Source organism: Neopsephotus bourkii, unplaced genomic scaffold (genome assembly GCF_033783945.1).
Source record: "Neopsephotus bourkii isolate Nb327-2 ecotype Australia unplaced genomic scaffold, CSIRO-AGI_Nbou_v1 NB_1505, whole genome shotgun sequence".
In the NCBI taxonomy this organism is placed as follows: domain Eukaryota; kingdom Metazoa; phylum Chordata; class Aves; order Psittaciformes; family Psittacidae; genus Neopsephotus; species Neopsephotus bourkii.
Genome location: NW_026901981.1, coordinates 464,031 through 476,088, shown reverse-complemented (window position 1 = coordinate 476,088; position 12,058 = coordinate 464,031). Strand labels below are relative to the sequence as shown.

The following is a 12,058-nucleotide window of genomic DNA, read 5'->3' as shown; positions in this document are numbered from 1 at the left end:
GCGACTGTGATCCCACTGCTTGTAACCAGTGTGGTTGAAGGAGGTCAAAGGAGGTGATCCTGAGCCTCTCTTGTACTCTTGTGAGACCTCACTTGCAGCACTGTGTGCAGTTCTGGTGTCCTCCCCATAAGAAGGACATGGAGCTGTTGGAGCAAGCCCAGAAGAGGCCATGAGGATGCTCAGGGGCTGCAGCAGCTCTCATATGGAGACAGGATGAGAACATTGGGGCTGCTCAACCTGGAGAAGAGAAGCTGTGTGGACACATCAGAGCAGCTTCCAGTGTCTGAAGGGGGCTACAAGGATGCTGGAGAGGGGCTCTTCATCAGGGACTGTAGTGATAGGACAAGGGGTGATGGGTTCAGACTGAAACAGGGGAAGTTCAGGTTGGAGATAAGGTTCGATGTAAGTTCTGCCCTGTGAGGGTGCTGAGGCGCTGGCACAGGGTGCCCAGAGAAGCTGTGGCTGCCCCATCCCTGGCAGTGTTCAAGGCCAGGTTGGACACAGAGGCTTGAGTGACACGGTCTAGTGTGAGGTGTCCCCATGGCAGGGGGCTGGAATTGGACAATCTTAAGGTCCTTTCTAACCCAAACCATTCTATAATTCTATGATTTATATGCAGGGCTCTTTTCTGAAGGAGCACAGTAGTGGTATCTAAAGAAGAAACATGCTTTGAGCACAGGATCTGTTCTTCAGGTTGGAAACAGAAATCATGAGCTCAAGAAAACTGGTTTGGGTCAATTTATAGTAGATAAGGGGGGAGAATCTGAAGCTACAAATCTGGGTTCAAGCCAGCTTTGCATCCCTGAAGAACCAAGCAATGTGCTTTGGTCAAATGCAGATGACTAAGGGAAGATCTCGATGGCAGCCTGGGATGGAGGAAGTGGGATGATTCAGAAAACATGAGAGGGGTTAACAGGTTAATGGGTGACATTGTGGAGTAAAAATATTAGGTGTCTGGGAAAAACTCCCTAAGCAGCCTCTTGGATACATGACTGTTTTCAAAGGGAAATGATGGAAGCAGCTGTTCCTGGAGATATTTTCAACTTCAGGGAGGACAAACACTATGGGACACACTGAAGGGAACATTTGCATTAGTGGGGAGGGACAGCTCTTTCCCATGTGTTATGTATCTGCTTTGCTCCTCTCCCACTAACATTTTCTCCCCTTCTTGGCTCTGAATGTTGTAATACAGCAGATATCCCACTGTGTAGAGACTTATCCCCAAGAAGATGTGTTTCACAACCCACTGCATCTCTCAGAGGTGGTGTTTCCAGAGGTGAGGCAGTATGCCGAGCCTCAGGATAGCGTAACCCTTAGGCTGGGCCATGGAGGTTGCTGTTGGATTTACAATCTCAAAAGTCCTCTATACCACAGAAGTTGGTCTCCAGGCCAGAGAAGTTGAAGAAATTGCTTCCTCTGAATAGGATCCTGATAATAATGTAAGAGATTTGCTGGTCCCCTGTAGAAAGGTAAAGCTGCAAGGACAGAAAGAGGCTCCTGCAAACCTTCACCTCTTGTGTGCATTCACTGTACAATGAGTGCTGTGCATCAAACACACCCTTTTCAGCATTTCCTCTTGGAAAGAGGACATGGGGTTTTGAACCCTGACTCATGAATCATAGAATAGTTTGGGTTGGAAAGGACCTTAAGATCACCCCACCCCATGGGCAGGGACACCTCACACTAAACCATATCACCCAAGGCTCTGTCCAACCTGGCCTTGAACACTGGCAGGGATGGAGCATTCACAACCTCCCTGGGCAGCCCATTCCAGTGCCTCAGCACCCTTACACCCTTCCTCCTTATATCCAATCTAAACTTCCCCTGTTTCAGTTTGAACTCATTACCCCTTGTCTTGTCACTACAGTCCCTAATGAAGAGTCCCTCCCCAGCATCCCTATAGGCCCCCTTCAGATACTGGAAGGCTGCTATGAGTTCTGCATGCAGCTTCTCTTCTCCAGGCTGAACAGCCCCAACTTAGAATGGCTTGGGTTGGAAAGGACCTTTAGACCGTTCAGTTCTAACCCCTGCCACAGGCAGGGACCCCTTCCACTGGAGCAGCTTGCTCCAAGCCCCTGTGTCCAACCTGGCCTTGAACACTGCCAGGGACGGGGCAGCCACAGCTTCTCTGGGCACCCTGTGCCAGCGCCTCAGCACCTTCACAGGGAAGAGCTTCTGCCTTATATCCAACCTGAACTTCTGCTGTTTCAGTCTGAACCCATCACCCCTTGTCCTATCACTACAGTCCCTGATGCAGAGTCCCTTTCCAGCATCCTTGTAGCCCCCTTCAAGTACTGCAAGGCTGCATCTTCTTTTTCCTGGTGCATTAACTGAGACACAGGACACTTAACTCATGGTTTGAGACAGATTCACCCCATCTCCAAACCAGCAACAAACAGATCATCAAAAAGCAGAGGGTTTTGGCAAGATCACCTAAACCATTCCCTCTGCTCAAGCCAAGACGCACTGTACCCCTGACGTTCCCAGCTGACATCAGTATCAGTTGCTTAGGTTGCTTTGGAGCCAACAGTGATGAAAGCACTTCTGCAATTTTCCCCCTGTTCCTGGATTTTAATTAAGTCAGATGAGCAGCAAGTACATTTCCTTGTACTCCAGTTTTCTCTATTCTTCTTGAGGACAGAGAAAACAAGCAGAGACGCAGGGATTTTTAATTGTCCAAAGATGCCATTGACAAATCGCTTACTTGTTCCTGACTCTCAGTTTCACTGCTGTTGTTTTTTCCTATGGAAGAAAAAGCCATGCTGGAGGAATACTTATGAGCCTGCACAATGGGGAAATGGCTTGTGAAAGTATCTACAGCAAAGCACACCGCAGACGTGTCTATTTGCTAAGGAGCAGGACCAAGTCACCGAATCTCTGGAGCCACTGATGTATGCAGCAATAGCGTGAAATCAAGCTCCAGAATAAAATGTGCACTGAGGCAGAGCCCCGAATGAAATGTCATTGCTGGATACAAATGAAAAATTATCAAAGGATAAAATGAAACCCATCAAAACACAATGTCCTTCACTTTGTTGGGTTTATTCTAATTCAGAAACGTTTGGGTTTCATCTCCAGCCAGGCCCTAAACAGAGGCAGACTTGTGTTCCTGTGTTTGTTGTATTTCGGGCATTCTTCCTTCGTTCTTTTGTTCTTCTGTTTTTTTCTTTTTAATTCGATTTTTGAAAGTGAATCCAAACAGAAAAAAGAAAAAATCCTTCCTCTTTTGTTTCTAATCCGAGCAGTTTGCCCTTTGCCTGCAGGCTCAAACCCATACCCATGATCAGACCGTGCTCTCTGACCTCCCGCATTGCAGGTCCCGATGGCTTTGCCTTGAGCATTCCTGTGATAAGCCCAGAGCCTTATCCCTGGACTGGAACAAGAGGATCTGTGTAAAAAAGATATCCAGGCTTCCTTTGCCAGGAGGAGAATTCACCTGGTCCCTATTCTTGCCTTTCTCCTCTGCCCTCCATTGGTAAATGGTTTGAAAGGGCAATGGCCCCAGTTTTAAACACTTACACATGTTTCTCTCTTTGCTGTGGATGCTGGCTGCACGGATCTTATTACCCTTTTTCTTGCTGAATGGCTGAGCTCTCTGCTTTAAGAAATCCCTACCCTGCATCCTCAAAAGGACTCGAAGAGAGGAATGCAGTGGCTTTTTAACCCCTTCTGCAGTGATTAGACTGGATTCTTCAATGAAGCACAGGATTTCCAGCACTGGGGACCAGTCTTGTATCACTAACAGACTGTGTTAGTTAGCTGTGTTGTGCTAACAGAGAAAGCACGTTTTTTGCTAGAGGTGATTTAACTAACCAAGGTGATTTAACTAACCAAGCACATTCAGGTCATGCAGATGTCCTTCTCCCTGCCTGCAAACCACTAGGGATGCAGGATAGGTGTAAGTCATGCCTGAAGTGGTGGCAAGCAGCTCTGGGGCTGTGGCTTGACTGCTTTTCATAGGTATTTGGGTTCATGTTACAAGTGCTAGCTGCTGCAGTGTGTTGTGCCTGCAAATGATATTCCTTAGGAGAGCTATCCCTGGGTGCTGGCTGGCAGAGGGGTTTCAAGGAGATGGGTCTGGACACTTGACTGTGCTGAGCTGCTCAGTCACCAGGATGCAGCCCCACTTGGGTTGTGCAGGGATGTTTTACATGGGAAATTCTGCCATCACATTTGTGTATTGGGCAGTGTAAGATGGGATGAGACCAAGATCATTTCATTCCCAGAGCTTCCAGAAGCCTGGTGGGACAGAGAATCATAGAATGGCTTAGGTTGGAAGGGACCTTCAAAGCTCATCCAGTCCAACCCCCTGTAATGCACAGGGACATCTTCAACTAGATCAGGTTGCCCAGAGCCACATCCAGCCTGGCCTTGAACATCTCCAGGGACAGTGCATCCACCTCCTCTCTGAGCAACCTATGCCAGTGTTTCACCACCCTCACTGCAAAAATACCCTGAAACACCGGGTCTTGGCAAAAACAGAGATTTGGGGGAAGCGAACCTCTGTCACAGAATGTGTGGAGATTTCCAAGCCTGACTACTGAGGAAAGCTCAGAAGCAGTCTGGTGTTCATCAGCTCGGCTGTTGGGTGGGATGCTGTCCATCAGACACAGGGAAGCATTAAAAAGATCTGATGAGCCCACCTTGTTCTAGCTGTAGCTTGGGCCAGTCATGCTACAATTCATCACAGAAAACAATGAGATTGTCTCTGTGAAGTCAAGGGTTAGAATATGTGGAGTTTTTTCCCATTGAGGTCCTCAGGGCATCCAGAAAAGTTGCCCAGAAAGCTCCCAACAGCCACCCCTTCTTAAACATTCTTCTTTGTCTTACTTTCTCATAGCAATTTCTTAGCAATTCTAGCTAAGACATTAAAATATTATGCTAGTTTTGACCACACAAATCATTTCAAGCACATATTATTGCACTGCTCTGGTTACATTAGTATTGCAGTTAGCCTTTGTATTTGGTTCAAACACCAATTCATTTCTTCATACATAACTTTTATATGTATATCTTATATTTCTATAAGAATATATTTATATTCTTATAAGAATATATTGTTATATAGATATGACTACTGTTTTTGCTAGCCAATATCAAACATCACTCCAGCCCTTGTATGTAATAGGAGGGCTGATCTGCACTGATCAATCAATTCAATTCACTCCTCTGATTCACCTTTGTAGTTGGTTAAAATATAGCTGCTTAACTTGTAGGTGGGTAAAATTAGGCAATATGAATGCTGCATGAAGCATTCAAAATATGGTATTTCCAAGACAATGTGCTTTTGCATCAGTACATAAGATGAATGGTGAAAAATGGTTGCAGAAAGAGCTTTGGGGGCAAACTCAACCCCTTTCATTTAGGTTGATTTCTTAATTAGGACAAGTCGCAGCATAAGATTTGGGAGAAAGAACATGTTTTGTCAGAGATATAAAACGCTGTTGCTTCCTGCTCAGGTGAAAACACTCACGAAAAGAAGCTATAAGGCTCCTGCAAACATGCTTTGACAAATATCAAGGAAAATGAGATTTGCAAACCAATTCTGAAGGCAAAAAATAGTCTAAGAGAAAGATACTCATAAAAACCCACCAAAACCCTTTAATAGTCAGGCTTAAAATTAAGGGCACAGAAGCAAACGTTAAACACCTTTCCTGTACATCATGTTGGGAAGGGAAAGGAATGCTGAAGCCCCACCACTTCTCTGTCCAGGTTATGACATAGCTGTGTCCATCAATCCAACCTGAAGAGACAAGCAATACGTTTGCAGAAGCTCTATGAACCATGTGAATGGTCTAGAGGGAGAAAAGTCTTGTCAGCTACCCCAAGGTATTTTGTTTTTCTTATATGAGCAGTAATACTTATTTTACAGGGAGAAAACCAACTGGAATGAAGCAATATTAAGTACTCCCGAGGGAAAACACAGTAGGTGCATCTCAGAACACCGTGTCTGTGCTTAGAGACACTTAAGCAGAAAATGAAAGCCATGAAGGCTCCTGCCTAACTTTGATACAAGGCACAATAATAAATAATAATAAAAAGCATGCAGAAGTGAGCAAAAGGAAGTTTATAGTGGAAACAGGAGTCTATCTAAGCAATAGGACTGACTGGACCGTGAGATACTGCAAGTACTAAAGGCAAGGGTTCAGAGACACGCTGTCACCAGATGCATCACAGGTTAGTTTGGAACTGTGCAAAGCTGGGATGATGTTTTAAACTGACAGAGGGGAGATTTAGATCAGATATAAGGAAAAAGTTCTTCCTATCTGAGGGTGCTGAAGTGCTGGCACAGGGTGCCCAGAGAAGCTGTGGCTGCCCCATCCCTGGCAGTGTTCAAGGCCAGGTTGGACACAGGGGCTTGGAGCAAGCTGCTCTAATGGAAGGTGTCCCTGCCTGTGGCAGACCATTGGAACTGGGTGAGATTTGAGGTCTCTTCCAACCCAAACCATTCTATTATTCTATGATCAGAGTAAACCCAATTATCACCAGTGTACAAGCAGTCTGCCTGGGATGCACTCAGGTCATCACAGTCCCTGCAGCATTACCACTTCCCCCTAATGTTTGGGTTTTCCAGCTAGCACTACCCACTCATCAGAGTGGGAAGGTCTGAAGACATCATTATCAAAAGATGTCCCAGTGTGACACTGTCCCTTATCACCCTATGGAGACTGTGTCCTGGACTGACAAAGGAGAAACTGAGTGATCTAAGGTTGTGGTAATGTGTGACACAAGGGTGGCCATGGCATAGTGGTGTTAGGTAATGTATCTTCAAATCTTTGAATGATGAAAAGCCATTAAGAGCTTTGGATGGGCAGGAAGGACTCAGAGAGCAGATCTCAGGCTGCAGCAAACTATCAAGGACTGGCTGGATGTGAAGCTGGGTCTGAAGGAAACTGGTGCTGTTCAACAGCCCTGATCTCAGCCCCGCTGCAAAGGGGATTTGAACTCCCCAGCACACCCAGGGAGTCATGTGAAGGATTGTGGTGTACATGGTGAATGGCCATAGACACTGTCAGCAGGAACAGCTTAATGACAGTTATTGCCCATCACAGAAACCTTCCTTGCTGCCTGGACAGCATCCCTCCATCAGAATAGGAAACACAAGGATGTCATCTCCCATCTGCCTGCCTGAAGGGAGCTCATTATCCACCAGTTGCTGCGCTGCAGTGGTCCCTCACCTGCCTGAGTCTATGAGCAGGGTTATTCCAGCCCAGGGTCTTTGGAGAGTGACTTTTGATGTCTGTGTGGACTCCTCTTCATGCTTGGGACTGGTATAGTGCATAATATCAGCACCCGTTCTCTTCTATAGCTCCAGCTCTGGGGTGTTCAACATCACCACCCCCTATCCCAGCCTCCCTCTAGTCCTTCTTTGGGGACCAGACTCAGTCATGGAGCTTTGAAACAGGAGGAATTGCTGCAGAAAGCATGCTCAGGGCAGGGCTGTTTTCTTCCCTCCCTCTTCTCCTCCTCTTTTGCAGTCACAAACACACACACACACACGCATTCGCCTTAATGCATGGGCTTCTCCTGCCCTCAGCTGGCTGCACATCGCAATGCAAAGAGCCCGGTTTCCTAAATCACGCCTAGTGCCAAATCCAGTGTGAATGGAAGAGGAGACTTCCCCTCAGCAACTCCCAAAGACCATTTGATGCAATCCTTCTCTCTAACCTCGATTAATGGAGACACGGATACTGCTGGGGACATGAGACTGAAGAAAGGCTGAGCGAGGTGCTCTCCGTGATGATCTGTATTAACTCTTAATTCAGATTTTACAGTTAGCAAGGAAAGCATTGGAAGTGTGGAAAGAACTTGTTAGAGCAAGACCTGAGCTGTAAAACTCTGATGGTGAACAGAGGGAAAAGAGTGATGTACCCTTGACAAGGGTGGTGTGTAACGTGGGCTCCCAGAACATGGGGCACTAAACTGTGTGGAATCAACTCACGGATAAATGGAAGAGGAAAAATCCTTCCACAAAACATATTTGATGAGGGTGGTTACATCAACATTGCAGTATGATTCAGACATTAATATATTTACAGCAGCATCCTTGTTTAATGTCATTGTGGTGACTTGAAACTGAGAGGACATGGTGTACCCCAAGACTGATTGTAGGTCCAGATATAAATCTGCTTAATGATTAAAAAGTGTCTTAAAAGTAGGCTTTTTTGGAGCAGTTCTCTAGGAAAAAGGAGGTGTCTTTCATGTGGGTTCTGCCCTGCTGGGATGTTTGGAAAACTTGCAAATTTCTGTTTTCCCAGTAAATCTTTGCATGGGTTTAGTGAAAGGAACCCAGGAGCTCAACAAAGGCAAAAATCAGTATCAGTAACTACAGCATCATCAAACAAGCACCTCAGGGTTCATTTGTTTTACTCCCAGCTCTTGGGCCAAACCTTTCTCCCATGCCTCAGTTCCCCTTACCTATGAAATGAAGACATTACTGTGCTTCCCATTGCCCAGGGAAGCTGTGAATGCTCCATCCCTGGCAGTGTTCAAGGCCAGGTTGGACCGAGCCTTGGGTGAGATGGTTTAGTGTGAGGTGTCCTGCCCGTGGCAGGGGGGTTGGAACTGGATGATCTTAAGGTCTTTTCCAACCCAAACTATTCTATGATTCTATACCTGGGTAACCAGTGGAGACCAGACCCCTTCATACTGCAGGGAAAGCACAGCACAAGTCTCCATGTCTGCCTGGGAGCCGTTGCAGGAAAGACCTTTGGGATGTGGAGATGAACAACAAATGGTTATTCACAGTTACAGCCTCTGCCTGCTGCTCCTGGTGGTCTGGGTCATGACCAGTTCCCATCAGACCTTCAGGTGTGTTGCTGTGGGTGTTCCTATGCCTGCCTCAGGTTGTACCTGCTCAGAAGACAGTCACACTACACCCCAGTGGGGCTGAAGCCACTGCTTAGTAAGGGCTCCTAGAATGTGGGACATGTGTAAAATACTGTATTCCTAGAACAATATAGGTTGAAAGGAAAGAAGTTGTCTACGTCCTGTCCCTGGCAGTGTTCAAGGCCAGTCTGGATGGGGCTTGGAGAAAGCTGCTCTAGTGGAAGGCATCCGTGCCCATGGCAGTGGGTTGGAACTGGATGAGCTTTAAGGTCCCTTCTCACCCAAACTGTTCAATGATTCTGTGGTTCTCAAGGTCTCTGGTTGAAGCATGGGCAGCTTAAAGTCACAGAGGGTTTCCCCATCGCCCTGTTGTGGTGGGAAAAGCAGTCTGAATTCCTGCAGGAAGGGCCTGGTGAGAGCAGGGGCACTAGGACCTGGCAGACACAGCATCTGTCTGTACAAATGTGTCTGTCCCATACATAACCTGAAGGTGTTTCAGGCCCTGCCGTGTGTTCAAGCTCTTCAAATATGCTGCCAAATCTCTTGAATACACCAAATAGTCCTGAATAGCCTTTGTCTCACTGGGCTTTAAGGAGGGGGGGGTGTTAAGCTCACAGAGAGAGGCATAAGTGTGTGTCTACTTAGAGGCATCTCCACAAGAGCTGATAACTGAGCTCCCATTACAGCCTCTGAAAATCAGACTCCACAGGGTCAGGAAAGAATCAGCTGAACAAATGTAGGTGTTAATGATGTGCTCAACCACTCCCAGCACCTGCATTGATTGGACTTTCTCTGGCAGTAATGGAAGATCATACTGAGATCGCATGGATGTAATCTCACCTGGTGGTGAGCATGGAGACACCATAAGCATCTTCATCTGTGAGCTGGACCTCAACCACGGGCAGTGTTAAAGCAATTTGGGCAGTGTTAAAGCAATTTAAGCAGTGTTAAAGCAACTTAAGCAGTGTTTAAGCAACTGCATCAACCCTCTGGTACCCTTTTGAGATGCTGTAGCATATCCAGAACATTTCCTTGGGTCTGGTGGACACAACAAAGGACCTGCAGGAGACTTGCTTGCTTCTGAAATATAAGGTGGAGGTTAAATAAAAGAGACTATGGCAAAAGCACCTATGTAAGGGCGATTCTCCTGCACTTCAGGCTTTTCAGTCCAAGTGAAGTGGCTGTAGGGCACAGCCCTCCTTGTCCCAAAGGAGGAAGAATGGAAAGGTCTGTTCCTGAACATCTAAGGACCCTTATGCCTTCACCTGCTGTTTTTACCTCTTACGTAGACCTAAGCTAGCTCAGCCACAGAAGAGTCCTGCTACTGAGCTGGTAACAGCCACCTAGTGAGCACAACCAAGTCTGAGCAATGCATTCATCTGTGTTGCTTGTTCATCCTGTCTAACCCCCACCAGGCACCTCTGTGAAGGAAAACAGGTAGGTTTTTGTGTAAGATACAGCTGAGATCCCTCCTTACAGCTTCAGTCCAGGACTACCACCGTGGAGAGGAGAACGCATCATTGTGAAAGGAGCTATGGGTTACAGGCAGGAATAGCTGCCATCGGTTTGCCTGCAGCCACATCCCTGGTGCTGACAGCTCCTGTAACAGCACCATCTGTGGTCGTGAGCTGCTGCTCTGCAGATCTCACAGCTGGAGGTGAAGGGAGGGAATGTAAAGGAGAGGTCCCTGGGGAAAGCATGGCAGCAGAGTGCTGCTGAGGAGGGGGACAGAAGCTGCTCCACCTTGCTAAGCAAGCTGTCAAAGCACTGCTTGGGGATGCCACAAGCACTTTCATGGTGGGAACAGAGATTCTCAGCTGCACTGTCAGCAGTACCTGTGGTGGTCAGATGTCTGTCACTAGGGAGAGAGTCACTGTGGATGTGGGGAGGGAATCCAGCCTGGTTTCTCTGCTGTCCAGACTGGTTGGTCATGCTCCCAGGAGGTAACATCAGACAATGCAGGCAGATAAAGATGCCTGAGAGCCAATGCTGCAGATACCTCGGTGGTCCATTTGAGGCCAACCCAAGCCTCAGCTCTTTCTCTGGCCTCTCTGGACTTCTGCAGAGGAAGAATCACAGCTGAGCTTTCTCCAGACCAGGTCTCTATGGAAGCATTTTCCCATGTTTGCTCTCAGCAATGTAAGTGGAGAGAAGCTGACACCAGCAACTCCATCAGCATCACGGGCAGTCCTCCTTCACCATCCACCCAGATGGGGTCAAATGCAGAAAGCACAGACACTGACAGAATTAGAGGGCAGAGGAAAGCAATGCCTTCACAAAGGCATGTTCCATGCTGTGCCTGCTATTGGAATGGATGGAAATGCTGTTTAACTTTTATTAGGGATGCAGGGAAAAAGAATAACTTCTTAAACCAAGTCCTAAAGCTGGAGCCTTATTCCAGGGACAGAGATAAAAAGGTACCAGAGCCCTGACAGTTCCCATGACAGTTCCTATGACAACCTGAGCCAGGTTGGATACCTGGTACACCAGGATGTAACAGCAACAAATGCAGAGGTTGCATGGAAGGTGCTGGGAACACAAGGTGGTACCTGTGACCTGAACAACTTTCACCGCATCACTGAGATGGAATCTGGCTTTGCTTTGTGAAACTCCTTCAGTGTTTTGGTGTTTTGGTTTGTTGGAAGCATGTGCTTAAGGGTTTTTATTATTATTATTATTATTATTATTATTATTATTATTATTATTATTATTATTATTATTATTGGAAGGCTATCTTGGAGATGTGCTTATTTCCTAAGCAGCAGCTGTGTGAAGCTTAGGAAAAGGATATCCGTTCACTCCTCTCTTCAATCCTCAGTGCCTCTGGTCTGAATGCAAATGTGACCCAGGGAACCCCCCTCCAGAGCTTATCTTTCCCTGGGAATCCCCCAAGCGTGGGAAAGGGATGTTTCGTTAAAGCTACCACGCGAGGGCAGCCTCTTCCACCTTCCCAAGATAAAGATCCCCTTTCAACCTCCCAGATCCAGGATAAAAGGATCTTTAGTTTGGTTGAAATCCCTTGGAGATAATATTGCTCTACTGGCTGCTGGCACAGGGTGCCCATAGGAGCTGTGGCTGCCCCATCCCTGGCAGTGTTCAAGGCCAGGTTGGACACAGGGGCTTGGAGCAAGCTGCTCCAGTGGAAGGTGTCCCTGCCTGTGGAACTGGATGAGCTTTAAGGTCCCTTCCAACCCAAACCATTCTATGACTGTGAAATATGGCCCCATTA

General features: G+C 47.0%; 1 long non-coding RNA gene across 1 annotated transcript in view; it reads left to right on the top strand.

Moving 5' to 3' along the window:
- The first annotated feature begins 210 nt into the window (after nt 1–210).
- The window catches only part of LOC133221006 (uncharacterized), a 179,765-nt gene continuing 167,917 nt past the window's right edge, over nt 211–12,058 (top strand). The window contains exon 1 of the long non-coding RNA XR_009727853.1: nt 211–279. This is a non-coding gene — a long non-coding RNA (uncharacterized LOC133221006). The remainder of the gene's footprint in view (nt 280–12,058) is intronic.